The 14,720-nt window shown below is 34.0% G+C and overlaps 1 protein-coding gene across 1 annotated transcript in view; it reads left to right on the forward strand.

Moving 5' to 3' along the window:
* LOC105271197 (proline-rich transmembrane protein 4) overlaps nt 1-14,720 on the forward strand; it is a 106,817-nt gene that overhangs the window by 37,078 nt on the left and 55,019 nt on the right. The window contains exon 2 of the mRNA XM_011312581.1: nt 9,094-9,173. The gene's annotated coding sequence lies outside the window, so the exon portion shown is untranslated. The remainder of the gene's footprint in view (nt 1-9,093; nt 9,174-14,720) is intronic.

A 14,720-nucleotide genomic window follows, 5' to 3' on the forward strand; every position in this document is an offset into this window, starting at 1 on the left:
TTTTTTTTGAATTTTGAATTTTTTTATTTTTGAACTCTTTAGCGTTACGAAAGTTGCGAAAAGTGAAGAGCGATTTCTTTCGAGTACTCTACTCTTATAATATATGAAAACGTTTTTTCGGAATTTCTAATATTATAATATTTATTGGACAATTGTACGAGTAAAGAAAAAAATTAATGAATAATGGAATTCCGAAATAGAGAGGGAATTCTGGAAGTGGTAAAATGGAGAAATCAAATGAAAATACTTTTTATTTTTTCCATTAATTTACGATTGAAGAGGGGAAAGGTTGTAGGTCATGAGTGGAAGACTCACGGAGGGTGAGAAAAAAGGAGAAAAATACTGGGATAAAGTGGTACGGGTTTTAAAGTGCAGCCAGAGAAAAAGTACTAGTATTAAAAGATCGGAAAGTACTAGTATCTATTACATAGGGGATTTTGGGAAAAAGAAAAATGGGGCGTTTCCTTGAACACAGAAAATAACTGATGGGCGTGCCAATTGCCGGTTCACCTTTCTCGAAAAATTACCAGAAAACCAGAAGATTTCCGGCTTCAGACGGAAAATTTCTGAAATATTTATGAAATCGACCAGGGAATATTTTTTCAAAATTTGAATAACCAAAATAATCAATATAGAATATGATTGAAATAGAACGTTAACTTTAACTTTAATTTATAATTATTTTTTATTATTTAATTTTAATTTTTTTATTATTATTTTTATTTTTATTATTTTCTGATGAATCGAGATTCCACTCAGATAACTATGAAAATTCCATTACATTAAATTAGACAGAAATGTTGTCACAGAAATGCACGAGGAATTCTCATCATCATCATTATTATTACATTAATTCCTCCCGTACAATAGAAAAGAAAAATCAAACATAAAAAAAGTTAACAGTAAAGCAATTTACCGTATTTACCCTAAATTAGGAGTTTCAAAATGATACTTCAATTTCTTAAGATAGTAGTTTTAAACTCATAATTTACGTTTTTATACTCATAATGTACGATTTACAATATTTATTATGAGTTACGTCCGGGAACACGTACTAATTACGGTTACACTGATACAAGTTAATGGGTTAACATTGCACAGGCTCGGTAACTATTACCTAATGACGTAGTTTAAATAGTACCAACTGAATCGAGTAGTGACACTTACAGAATGATTGAGTTGAAAGGTTAGGTTGAGCCAACTGGATCATTAGGCAATAGTTACCGAGTGGCTAGTTGGTACTATGAGCAGCAGCTACACTATATCCCTCAACTAGATGGCGGGTCAAGTCAACTGAAATTCGTTAACTATTATCTCAGTTGCCTCAACCGATTCTCGATTCGTGTTAACAGAAAAATTCAAAAATTCAATAAAAACGAATATAGTAAAACTAACATTTGAATGAAATATTATTTGTTGCATTTATAACTGAATCCCGAGTTTCGATCAACGAATTTAAAAAAAATGTTCAAACGAACGTCTGGATCATATAATCTGACCCTATCGGGGCGGATTTTTCCGTCGGCAACGATTATTGGTTTCCCTGAACGAAACCACTGGATAGGATGTGGCAAATGGATATTATTGCATATAGACTTTAGGTGTTGACGAAAGGCCGAGAGTCGTTGAAACTTTGTTCCAAGCCGACTTCATTTCCTGTCCACTGAGAATTACCGGAGCTGAATGCGCCTCAAGCCCCATCGGACACTCCACCAATCATTCTCACTCACTCATCATTATTTTTTTTTTATGTCCTCATGTGCTCTACTCTCACCCTAGCTCTCATTTTTTTTCCTCATATTCTACTTTTCCCTTCCCATAGTCATTTTCTGTTATATCAGTCTTTCTTCACTTCTTTCTTAAGTCTCCAAAAATGTTTCTCATAACACGTGAAACGCTCGGAATAGGTCCGGTGAACGCTGAATGACTCATTCTGAAATAAAAACGAGAACGTTTTAATTTTCTCGCATTGAGTTTTATTTCTTTATTTATGTTTTCAACTTGATTGGTCATTGTCAGGGGGAGGGGTCGATCGGGAGTCGTAAATGTTCACTAGTTCACCGGTTGACTAAGTTTAATTATCTTCTGTTTGCTTTGAGGGTCGAAAAAAGGGGTGATATGCTCCTAAGGTTCAAGCCGTGGAGAAACAGACAGTAAAAAATACAGAACTGATAATTCGCTCGCCGATTACGGAAATCACGTAGAAAATTCAATTGCAGATGCTATAGCTTTTCACGGGAAATTCAGATAAAAATCGTGGAATGCTTTGAAAAACTTTCCTCAGTTTACATCAAATTTTCTTCAACCACATTTCAGTCCGGAATTACAGAAGATGTACATCTTTTTTATTACATATTTCTCTTCAAGCGGAAAAATGAAAAAACGCTCTCCTGTTTCGGTTTTTATGTCGGAAAGTTGAGAAATAATTGAAACATTATCGTGTCCCTCTCTTTTCCATAAATCATCTTTTAGCAACGAAGAAAAATTATTAAAAAATGATTTAATAGGAATCATAACAAGTGGCTTATGAAAAGTTCGACAAGTATTTATGCAGCATTGTTGTAACTTGCCAGGAGTATTTGTGATTATTAAGTGATTATAATTTTATTAATTGATTGTAGAATTTCTACTGAGGATTCCATTCGAAATTAATTAATTGTTTATTCCTATTTATTACTTAACGTATTTCAGAATATTTATGGAGTATTTTAGAATAGTTTTGTTGTATACAGGCAACCGTGGGAAAAATTAAACCTAAAAAATTCCAAACCCGTAAAATTATTTTCCAGAATTAGATTTCCACCAGTCAAAAAGCAACTCTCGGGGTCATGACGATCGTTTAGTAAAATTCTTTTCAGAAATTGCATACAAGCTTTTGGAAATTCCATCTGATAATTGCATAGTAGCGCTTCACTTATTCCTATTCAATCTCCACTCGCTAGAAATGCTTTGTTGACACGACAACGGAATATAATAAAAAAGTATTTTAAAAAATATCGCTGGAATACAATTTAGATGATACAGAATAACCATTTAACATTTGACCATTTAATCGAATGAAATTCAGAGAGAAAATGCCTGACATTCCGAACGATCTGTTTAGTTTAATTTATCATTTTTTTACGCAAATTTTCATCTGATTCTAATGTGTTATTACCTCAGGTAGGTCTAGACCCTGATTTGATTTAAATTTTATTATTTATTTTTGTACACAATTGTTGGCTACATGAAATTTTATTATTCCGTCACTGTTGTAACAAACTCCGGTTATGAAATTTCATATTTTCAATTCTACAACTTAAATTAAACATACGATTAAACGGAAATTGAACTTCGTTATTGTAGGAGGCCTACCCCAAAAAATATCTTTGAAAAAAACACTCATTTGAATTCCCCCGTCCCATATAGGAAGTGTAGTTTAAACACAAAAATATACTCCCTTAACCCTTAAACTTTTCTGGATTCCGGGATGTTTATGTAAAGTTCCACATGTTGTGACATCACAACATATTATTGGACAGCATTTCGGATCAGGGAGGAAGAGAGCTAGAATAATTTTCGGTATCATTTTACAAGAAAAGTTCACTGAAAAAAAACATTATCTGCAGCGGAATTCAAACTTATGATCATGTTAATTATTTAATTTTAATTATTTAATATATATAATTTCAATTATTTAATTTTAATTAATTTATTGGGTAAACTCCCAACTAAACTAATCGTTCCTTTTTCTTTAAAAGAACAAGTCACTTACTCGTATGGGTACAGTACTTAGTATGAGTACTTCCAGTACTTGTAGTTATCACTTATTTGGACAGAACCCCGAGGTTTAAACTTGGAATGCAAAGCTTGATAGCCTTGATAGTAAAGCCTAAACTGGCACAGAAGTAGAAAGCTGTAACATATTAGTCTAAGCTCAGTTGAAGCCCCTGTTCATGTTTGGAATACCAAGTTGAGGCCCTGATAAAGATGACCTTGATACCCAAGATTCAATCCAAGAGATCAGCAAGTTTAGTTCTATGTGGGGATCAAAACTAAACCATCACTTGTTAAATGGCGGTTTTTTGAAAATGTATTTTTGATTTCGTACCCCCCGATCAATCACGCTTTCGTGCAGACAAAAACATTTTCTTTAGTCGAGAATATTTACTAACCACAAGAAAATATATTTGGCATTAGTAAGTCTTATGGGAGTATTTACACAGTGATTGCCAGATTTGCTGGTACAATATTCTTGGGAAAAATAATTTTTTTTCTCAGTGTGAATGATGTTTATAGCGTATTGAGACTTGGCTGTGATGTAGGACAGGCTGGGGCATTACGGGGGACCTAAGAGAACATCAGCCAATCCGGTTCGTCCATCATGCCCAAATCTCTTCTTTTCGACTCATTTTTGAATCTTGGAATAGTTAATTCAGTCTCCAATAGACTGGGGTTGGGGTAAGAAAGGAGTTTTTAATCATTCAATTTTGAAAAGAGTCGTCATCTAGTAATTCTGATGAGAATTATCATTACCAAAGGTTCAAGGGGGGGGGGGGATCATTGCTAGGAATTCCAAAGCTTTGAATTCTAGATTTAACCAAGCTTGACCCCATTGTTGAAGTTAGCAATTCCGCACCTGAGCACTGTACATACACATACCTTACGGTATAGTGGTGCAGCCTTCTGCTACGATTCCTGCAATTGTAGTGCATCAACCCAAATGTGCAATGCCTTAGGTCAGCAGCGATGTGAGTAGATGTGCCAGCGAATTTCTTGACCTGTCACATGATCGTCACTGACACGTCACATTACCTACCTGCGGTCATCTCGTATCAAAATGGTGGCGCCACTTAAGATGCAGATTAGATCATCTCATTGGCAAGATAATTTCATAAGATGATCTGAATAGTTTGATAAGTTCATTGTTGTCAATCTACAACAAACATCAACGTATATTACGGTTAGAGCATTTTACCACTGAAGCTGAAGCGCCAATTACACTCGGATAAGTTCTGAGTTACGATTACATAAACATAATTTACGATCGGCAAAGTCATAAATTGTGTCTATGTAATCGTAATTTACTGTGACTTTGTATTCTTCGAGGCTACACTCCGTGTCGTATTTCAGAACCCTCCCAGTGAAGTATCTATCTACCATCTTCTGCAGGTACTCATGTACTTTGAACCCCACTAGACCCACCATGATACAGTCCCACTTTACTGAATGAGGGCCTCAATGTCCAACCTTGCTCATGGCTAGTACTTCTTCATACCCCTAAGCCATTTCGTCCCTGAAATCGCCCCCCTGACAGGATCGACGAGGTTGATTGCATCCGGGGTGAACTAATTCGTGATTATAACTTGATTAAATCCGAAAACTATATAACATTTAATTGAAAACGGAAGAATTTCTAGGACATGTCAAAGTCAAGACTATGGCATGTTATCTTCGAAAGATATTTTTTTTCTCGTAAATTTTTTGAGAAATAATTTTTTTTGGGTTCGTTTAACCGAAGGTTAACGGACATAAAAAGTGAAAATAAATGTTAATCCATTTTTAAGAATGTCATATAGAAAATACATACGGGCTAGGTTCTTTCTTTCTCAAGGGAAATCTAAAGAGCACGAAGAACGGAAAGAATTGAGGAATCTTTTTTCCTTGTTAAAAACCGTTTAAAAATTTTCGTAACAAGTGCAGGCAGTATCGTTGGTCATGGGTAGTTTGGGATGGTGGAAACGGTCTGAATGACCTCAAGGTCAGGTACTTATGAGGGCCTAATGGTGAACATAACCATAATAATTTTCTGATTGGAACGTTCATGAAGGTCGAGCTGTTGGGAGTGCCTGAAGGTGAAAACATAAAATATGATGACAAGGGTCAAACAAAGAGAAACAATAAATGTTCGTGTTGGTTTTCGCACATGATGACAGTAAACACCCGAAGAAATAGAACAATAAATTCATACTGCTCTATTGAATGACTTAAGTATGCTTTGTTGGTAGTTAAATAGTTCTAAAATCACCGGAATTAGAAGGTGAGAAAAAATGAATTTTTGAATTTTTAATTGGTAAATCGGTTTTTTGTACTGAATCCTTTCTGCATCCACGAATACACTGTTCTAAAATTATCAGTAAAGTTGTGTAAATTATGGTTGCTGCAACTGTTATAATCTTTAAAATATAAAAAATTGAAAATTTCTGACAATTTCGGTGCAATGGATTATCTTTTATGTCTGAATTTCGATTGATGGAAGTGCAATTTTTCATTTTTGCGCGTAGAATTCTATTTACATCAGATCTTTACCAATTTTCGCATTAAGAAATGGAATTCGAGATTGCTGTGAAGTTTAATAGAAATAATGAAAACTCAAAATAATTTTCCAAAACAATAATAGATTGTACAGATTTATAGATTGTATAGATTTGTACAGTTGATGTTTTCGGTTGGATACTTTTTTTTCGCATTTTGAAACTTCTCTCGCTGATAGAACGGTTAGATTATATGAAGCAAACGTTCGTTTGAGCATTTATTTTTAATTCTTCCATCGGAATCGGCGATTCAGTCATAAATGAAACAAATAATATTTCATTAAACTTTTAACTGTTCAACTATATTTGGTTTTATTGAATTTTTCTGTGGACACGAACCGCCAACCGAGGAAATTGAGCATTTGGTCATAGTTACCGAATTACAGTTGGTTCAACGCGCCATCTAGTTGAGAGACAGTGTATTACCTAACCTAACTATTACCTAATCATTCAATTGGTCGATTCAGCTGGTTCTATTTAATTATGTCATTAGGCAATAGTTACCGCTGTCGAACGAAATGTCTTTATTTGAAAGCTTTCAATCAATCGAACCCCGCGAAAATAGAATGTGATTCTCGATATTCGAAAAACACAGAGCAATTTCATCGTGCACGAATGTACCCTCCAAATACGCATAATTAATACAGCAATCTCTCCACTCCCCCTTCCATAAACAACTCCAATAATTCCACCTCCACTCTCTGGCATTTATTTTTCAGCCGTTCATTTTGCATATTCACCTGTCACTGTCAATGAGTAAGCCGAGAAGATCCTGAAAAAGGATGAACAAGAGCCTTGGCATTTTATCCCCGGCGAAAGACAGCCTCTTTCTTTAATATTTAACCAGCCTCTTTAGTTTCCCACAACAGCCTCTAATCACAAATAATAATCTTTATTCTACCTCCAGGAAAGACGAAAAACTCTCATCCATTTTTTCTTATTTATCCTCCCCTACCCGTTTTTATTTTTATCCTCTCCCTACTCATCCACTTTTTTTTTCTCATTTTCGTTTACTTTCTTGCATTTATCCAACTACATAGTCCTTCGACCTCTCCATCCGTTCTTTGATTCTACTAAGACTGGATCATCCATCTTGATAATCTCGTGGCAATATGAAAAGCGCCGCGGGGTAATTCTCCGTCCTTGTCCCTCAGTCTCTCTCTCATTCTTTATGTACATTATTTCATACTACACTCCATTCTTTATTTTTCTCCATTTTTCTTCATTTTTATTCCATTTATATCATCATTTTCCGCCATTATTATCCTTTCTTTTTCACTTTTTATTAATTTCCCTTTTAAATTGAATTAATGTAAAATGTTTCTTCCCCGCATTTCCCTGAAAAATACACTTTTCTCGGGAGATTCAACTGTTACCCTTATTACCCTTATTATGAAAGTAGAAACACAAAAATGAAGTTCGCCCGAGTCGAAATATCTCGAAACGCGTAAGAGTAATTCCTCATTGGTCGACACGAACCGCCAAATTCAAATTCGGCACACGAAGTGCGCAATAGATCCCGTAGTAATAATAATACAAACATTCAAATTACCTTTTACAGAAGAGAAAGTATCACTTAGCAACAATGAGAAATTGTTTTTTGTGTCAATTATTCATTGACTTGACGAAATTTTCTATTTTTCATAACTTATTGTTTCCTTCCAGTAATTTACAGAGAGTCCTCCTTAGGTTTCAGTCATTACAATTATATTGCTATAAAAAATAATCATGTTAATGAGAGCTATGAATGTACTCTCTCCGTAATTATTAACCTGAAAAAATGAATTGATGTTTTTTTCTCAAGAGAGTATGAAAATAAACATCATCCAGCACAAGCTGCTTGTCATAATTAAAATCCGCTTTGGATTGTCTAGAAATAATTCGACTGAAGAAAAACAATTTCTTACATATTCTTAATTCTCTCATATAAATTGATATTATTGATATTTCGCCAAAAATCTTTCGCGCAATTTCTATGGAACATTTTTCCCGGGGATTGTAAAAGTTTCAGAAACAATTTCTGGACAATGCACCTAATATCTCGATTCGCTTATGGACCTGGAATTTATTATTTATTCATACGGTGAAAATATTTTTTCATAGAAATAGTTCATGGTATTACGGAATGTGGAGAGGCCATTATACGATGGCGTGTGAGTGGAACGCAACGAGAGCACTATATAGTCGTCACCTAGGAGAAATATGACCGGTCAAGTACTATACATGTGGCTTGCCTAACGTTAGCTCTTATCGATCTTTCATCGTTCGTGTCTGCCACTAGAAAATATGTATTGCGTATTGAATACCTCCCGGGTAGAAATTTTGTGAGGCGTCTCACAAGGTCTTAATAAAGTTGCCTAGATTGGAATGTAAGGCCCTCATAGGGTACCTGCTGAAGCCCAGATCAGAGCTGAGAAGCAAAGGCTGAGGTCCTTCATCTGACCAAAATTATCAGGTCCTCAAATGATTCACTTTGCCCTCACAATATTTTTTTATAACATTTTATTTCTGTTAGATGACAGAAACTTTATGCAAATGAAAAAAACAATTATCAAATGGATGAAATGATTTCGATGAATAATTCGTTCATTCGATTGGGTGATATTCATATCAATGTGATTACATTATGTGGTGGGTTTGGCGAACTGTATTCATTCACGTGGATTTGGAAATAAACTAATGGAATTAAAAACATTTTCCCTTGCTATTCATTCCTAATGAGTGAGATGAAAAAACTATTTCGCCTGGAAACACACGTTTTTCGCTGTTGAAATAATGTTAATTATTTGATTTGTTTCAGGAAATAACTGGACTGCGATTCAACAAATTACAATGCTGTTCACCAACATGCGTTAAGCACTTGCCGTCTAACATAATTTGGTGAGTACAACCCCTTTCCAACCTTTTTTTTGCGCCGATAAAACAGGTCGTGATTAAAAAATGGTCTAATTAACCCAACGCGAATAACTAATCACTATTAATAATAATCGTAAGGATCACTAATGATCATTATATGATGATGCTGCGTACGCGGGATTATTTCTTTTATGAATTACTAATTTGTTATAATCACGATTAGTGCATGTTTAACGTTTTTTTTATTCCGGAGGAACGCGTTGCAGTCGATGAAATTGAAATTTCTCATTTTTTATGGTAAATCAATTTAATGCGACTCGAAAAGTCCTGAAATGCAATTTTCGTGTGCGTGTTTGGAACAAATTTTTCAAACTCCATCTTCAATTCGACGTTAGCATTTCTTTTAAATTGAATAAATTTTTCCTCACATATAAGTATTCGTTGATATTATTTAAAACTCCATTCATTAATAAATTAAAAGAAATTTCGAGTCGTTTTTAAAATCAAATTCTTACGGTAACTGAACAAAAATTTTTGAAAAATTCCAATGATAACTCAATAAATTTGGTTTAACATCTTGTTGAGCAATTTTAAAGATTAAAATACTAAAATACTAAAAATGATATCATAATGATATATGATAAAAATGATATATAATAAGAAAGATTATTCAAAATTAATTTTTCGGAAATATTTACTTCAATCGACACAGAAAATAAAATGATAATTTCGGTGCCGAATTGTTGAAATGATGAGATAATTATTAATAATAATTATACTATATATAATTGAAGAGTAATAATGCCGTTGTTTTATTATTATTTGGACTTTTAACACAAAACATCTTGAATGAATATTAAATTGATGATCGGGTGTTCATCGAGTCCCCAAGCGATCGGCTATTGGGCCGATGTTTAATCATGTTGTATATATGTGCATGAGTACGTATGTGCATTATAAATCTTGACAAAAAAGAGGCGTTTCTTTTTTGGGCATATGTACAGCTCACGAAGGGTGTCATGTGGCGGGCGTGCAGTCGTTTAACCAACCTGCCCTGATCTTTAATACATGAAAGGGCCATAATGTTCCAAACACATGCGCATACCATATCATGCATTAATATCGGTAAAATTAGTGGAAAACGATTTGCCAAAAAATTCAGACTTCCCATCTAGGATTTTCTCACTCGCCATTAGCATGCACGGGGGGAGTTCTAATTTTATGTACACGGAAAGACTTAAACGTAAATTAAAGTTTTTACGATTGAAGTTAAACTATCAGTTACACCGTAAATTACACTAAAAATCGTCGTAAATTATAATTACATGAATGGAGGCGTTAAATACGATTAAATTTTGTATTTTAGAGGAATTTATTTAGTAGATATTTCAGTTAATCATTAAGAAGGCATTTCATTGTTTAAAAAATTACACTAATCCATTATTTTTTCAAATATATTCGAATAATTTTTCATTTTAATATATACACCGAAATTAAATCGGATTTGCTGAGAATCCATAATTAGGTTTCACTCAAAAACGAATTTTCTTTAATTTTCAAGATGATTGAAATATTTAGTGAATGTTTAATGTTAAATTGAAAATGAACGCAAGCCTACATTATAAAAAATCGAGATGCCATTGAAATTGGAAGAAAATTTCTAGCTGTGCACTCTAAATATCACAATACTTGCATTACATATGTGAAATGATTCAACAAAAACTCGAGTGACACTCCCTCCATTTGAAAACGCACCCCACGTTCTACCTCAAAGGCTAAATGTGTAAACATCATGACTCGTCTGAAAAGAATGTTAATACGTATCATTCAAGAGGGACCGTACAAAAGTAAAGAAAATGAAAAACCGAGAAAATAAAACCAAAGAAAGAAACCCCAGACAGAGACCACCAAGGAAAACATTCGTTAACCATTCTCATAAGAGGGAAACGAAATATCTCCATGAACATTTTCATTGGACGTCTGCACTCCACGCAAGACACATTGTTGGAAAATAATGGCATCATTAACATCCCATCTTCACCATTCCTGAGTTACGTCATTTCAACTTTTCCTCGCATTTTTTAGTTGTAAAAATCCAATTAAAGATGATCAAGTGAGAGTGAAATTTAGAAAATTCGAGTGAATTCAAGTGAGAATTCGGACGGATTGATGGGATTTTTTTAAGTCGTCATGTTTGCTGGCTCGCTATTGATACACTTTTTCACTCAACAATTACTTTCGGCATATAATTAATCACTTGCAAAGAGAGTATTAACGCATTGGTATTTGTCGTTATGATTTTCGTCTAATACGTTTCTAAAAATGTATGTAATTAGGGGAGGGTAAAATGGAATTGATGAATTTTATTATTCTTAACTGTTTAACTAAAAAAGTTAAATTTCTGCATAAGAAATTTGACGTTCAGAAGCAAAAAATGAGCGACTGACTAGGTCGCGTATTTTTTCAGAATGTTGAAAAATCAAAAAAGTGAAAAGACAACAGAATAATTCAACAAAAAAATTCAATTCCCAAAAAAAATTGGGACTATTTGTGTCCTGATTTACCCGGCTCTTCCTTATGTTTAAATTTTTTGTGTATATATACTATTTTAATTTACAAATTCCAATGATGAGCACACAAAAATTGGGACGTGAATTATCATTTGAAGTTCTTAAATTGCAAGATGAAAAACCTAAATTATGGCGTTAAAAACGTGAGTTACGAGATTCAACCTCGTAAATTACAATTCCACTCTCATAATTTACGTTTTTAATTTTATAACTTGCCCGATTAGAAACATCGTAAATTTCATTCCACAACCCGTACTTTACGATTATTTTTTCGTACGGCAGATAGGGAACTTCATCAACGAATCACCGTAAAAAGGTGACTCTTCACTGAACAAAGTATAAGTTTTCCGATGTTTAAAAGTTAAAATAAAAACACCATGAATCTCAACGCCAAAACTGCCACGGAATGATAGAATGTCATTAACCTTAAAGTTTTCGTTTCTCTGTTATGACAGGAGTGAAACAAATACACAATCTTGCACACTTGTTTGACATTCTTGACAGATTTAAAAGAACGCGGCTCCTTTGTATTTCGATGTTTATTATCACACCTCAGGATCTACCCTGGAATAGAAAATGTTGAAAAAAATGTTGCTCCTAAAAAGGAAGAAATTATCACCGGAAGGGTGGAACTAAAACTCCGTAACACAGAAATGTGTGCTCGTAAAACACCACCTCGTTACTACCCCTTTTCCTCAGTCTTTCTTTCCAAACATATACGTTAATCTGTAACTCATCGGCTTAAGAGCTAATGAAACTATTCACGGGATAGTTGATAAAATGCAAAAGCCATTATTCCACATTATTCAAATTAACATCGTAATTTTTTCCTGAATAAACCTAAGTAATGATGTTGAAGAGAATTGAAATTGATGGGTCCTTCTTTCTTCGTTTCACAATAATTTTTTATTGCCCTGAAATCAAGAACAGGGTTATAAAACAAAGAACGAGTGGACAAGTTCATCTCTCATTAAAATAAATGCATCGACAATGTACGATTACGTAATTAACTCCGTCAATTTGTTAAGAAGGGAAAAAAGTGGAGAGAGTTCGTCTTCTCTGGAGTTTGTTTCGAAAGTTTGGTGCACGAGTATTACGTCTTTGCAAACATCAGAATCTCGTTAAGGCATTGGGTACTCCACTCTCTCACTCTTACAACTCCCCCGGCCTCGCCCTCTTTTCATATATATTAAATAATCTCGTGATATAATAAAACATAGGTTATGTTACCTCAAAACTTCTTGTCAACTTTGATTAATCATTTTGCTTGAGAGTTACAAAAGTAATTTATATTCAACGCTATAGCGAAACGAATATTCTCATTATCTGAAAGCATGCATATTCAATGCTGTAATTTCATCTTGTAATGATTTTTCGGGAAAGTTCGTGGCATCATTTGAATCACTTGTTTGGGGACCAATAAAGATGAGTCACTCTACCGGAAGTTTTAAAAAATCGAAATTGAAGGTCGCCCATTGGTACTCAAAGGTGAATTTTTACTACGGGATAATTCTTTTTACTACGGGAGAAAATAATAAAATGTCACGTCTTGGTTTCGGTTTTTTTCTCATGAAAAATGAAGGAAAAATTGAAATACATTTTTCATTATATATTTCTTGTCTTCTCCCCTAGCTTAATAAACTCTTTATTTCATTCAATTGAATATTTTGCTAAAATCATTTTTAGGGATAAAAATAGTTGAACTGTTCTTAAAACTCATCGACATTTTTTGGAAAAGAATAAATCTTTTTTCTGCCTACGTAATGGGTGGATTACTTTTGTAACAAAAACACTTTTCAGGCTACTAAAATAGTAGATAATTGATCGTTTCATCAAACTGTTACAAAACTTTCTGTGCAATGTTTCACTGAAAACCGCATGCAAGAAACTTTAGTTACAAAAGGCATGTGTCGATTCGGGTCGCACCTAATCGTAAGAAAAGTGTTTAAAGATCATTGGTTTGGAAAATTGAAATTTTGCCAGATAGACTGATGGCCTTGTCATTCTCCTACTCTGAGCTATGGTGGGATATGGAGCTCTCTAATATCTAGTGTTATTAACCACGAGACCTACTGCGCACTCCGTGCGCCGATTTTGAATTTGGCGGTTCGAGTTGACCAATGAGAAATTAGTCCTACGCGTTTCGAGATATTTCGACTCGGACGAACTTCATTTTTGTGTTTCAACTTTCATAATAAGGAATAAGGAATAGCATCATTGAATTTCCCTTTCCAATCTTACATAAAACAATAATTTAATCAGGAAAAGGTCAAATCAATTCTCGTCCTATTGGAGAATAAAGTTTATTATTGGTAAAATGAATGTCATGGCCAAATTAAAGGTCATAATTTCAGCAAAATGATTGACATTTTCATGGTTCATCGGATTGAAATATCATCCCTGAATAGAATTTAGGAATTCAAAAGTTTAAAGGTACAGATTCTTAAAATATATTGGTAGCATTTCTTCCTTTGAAAATAGAATATCGATGCGGAAGGAAGTGTTTTTTCGTTCCACGATGACACTGGTTGATTGAAAATTTACTCGAAGCTCCCTAAATCAAGCGAAATTCATGAATAAAATTCAGAATTCGAAATAAGAATAAAATATACTCGCTTACATTTCTTCTCTCGCGGCATGATAATTTCAACTGTCGAATTCTCTCGATGAGAACTTTTTACAATCTGTTGTAATTTTGTGTTTCTTTTGGGTATAATGTTTGGTTTTAAAAATTCTTCAATGTCTGACGTCAGAGGAAGAGCTGCATATGCCGCATCAATATCCAATAAATAAACAATGATCTCTTCTCAATAGTGGAGTTCAACAGTCCTTCAAGAAGTTTTTCAAACTACGTCTTGGCAGACCATGATACACTCATGATAAGTAACTCGAGGGTTGTTTCGACCTATCTAAGGTCTTTCACGTCCAATGCAGATGTGTCGCTTTAGTAAAAGAACTGTCTTTCTATTGGCCGTGAGCACTGCGCAGACACGATAAAACT

Source organism: Fopius arisanus, unplaced genomic scaffold, assembly GCF_000806365.1.
Source record: "Fopius arisanus strain USDA-PBARC FA_bdor unplaced genomic scaffold, ASM80636v1 scaffold00004, whole genome shotgun sequence".
Lineage (NCBI taxonomy): Eukaryota > Metazoa > Arthropoda > Insecta > Hymenoptera > Braconidae > Fopius > Fopius arisanus.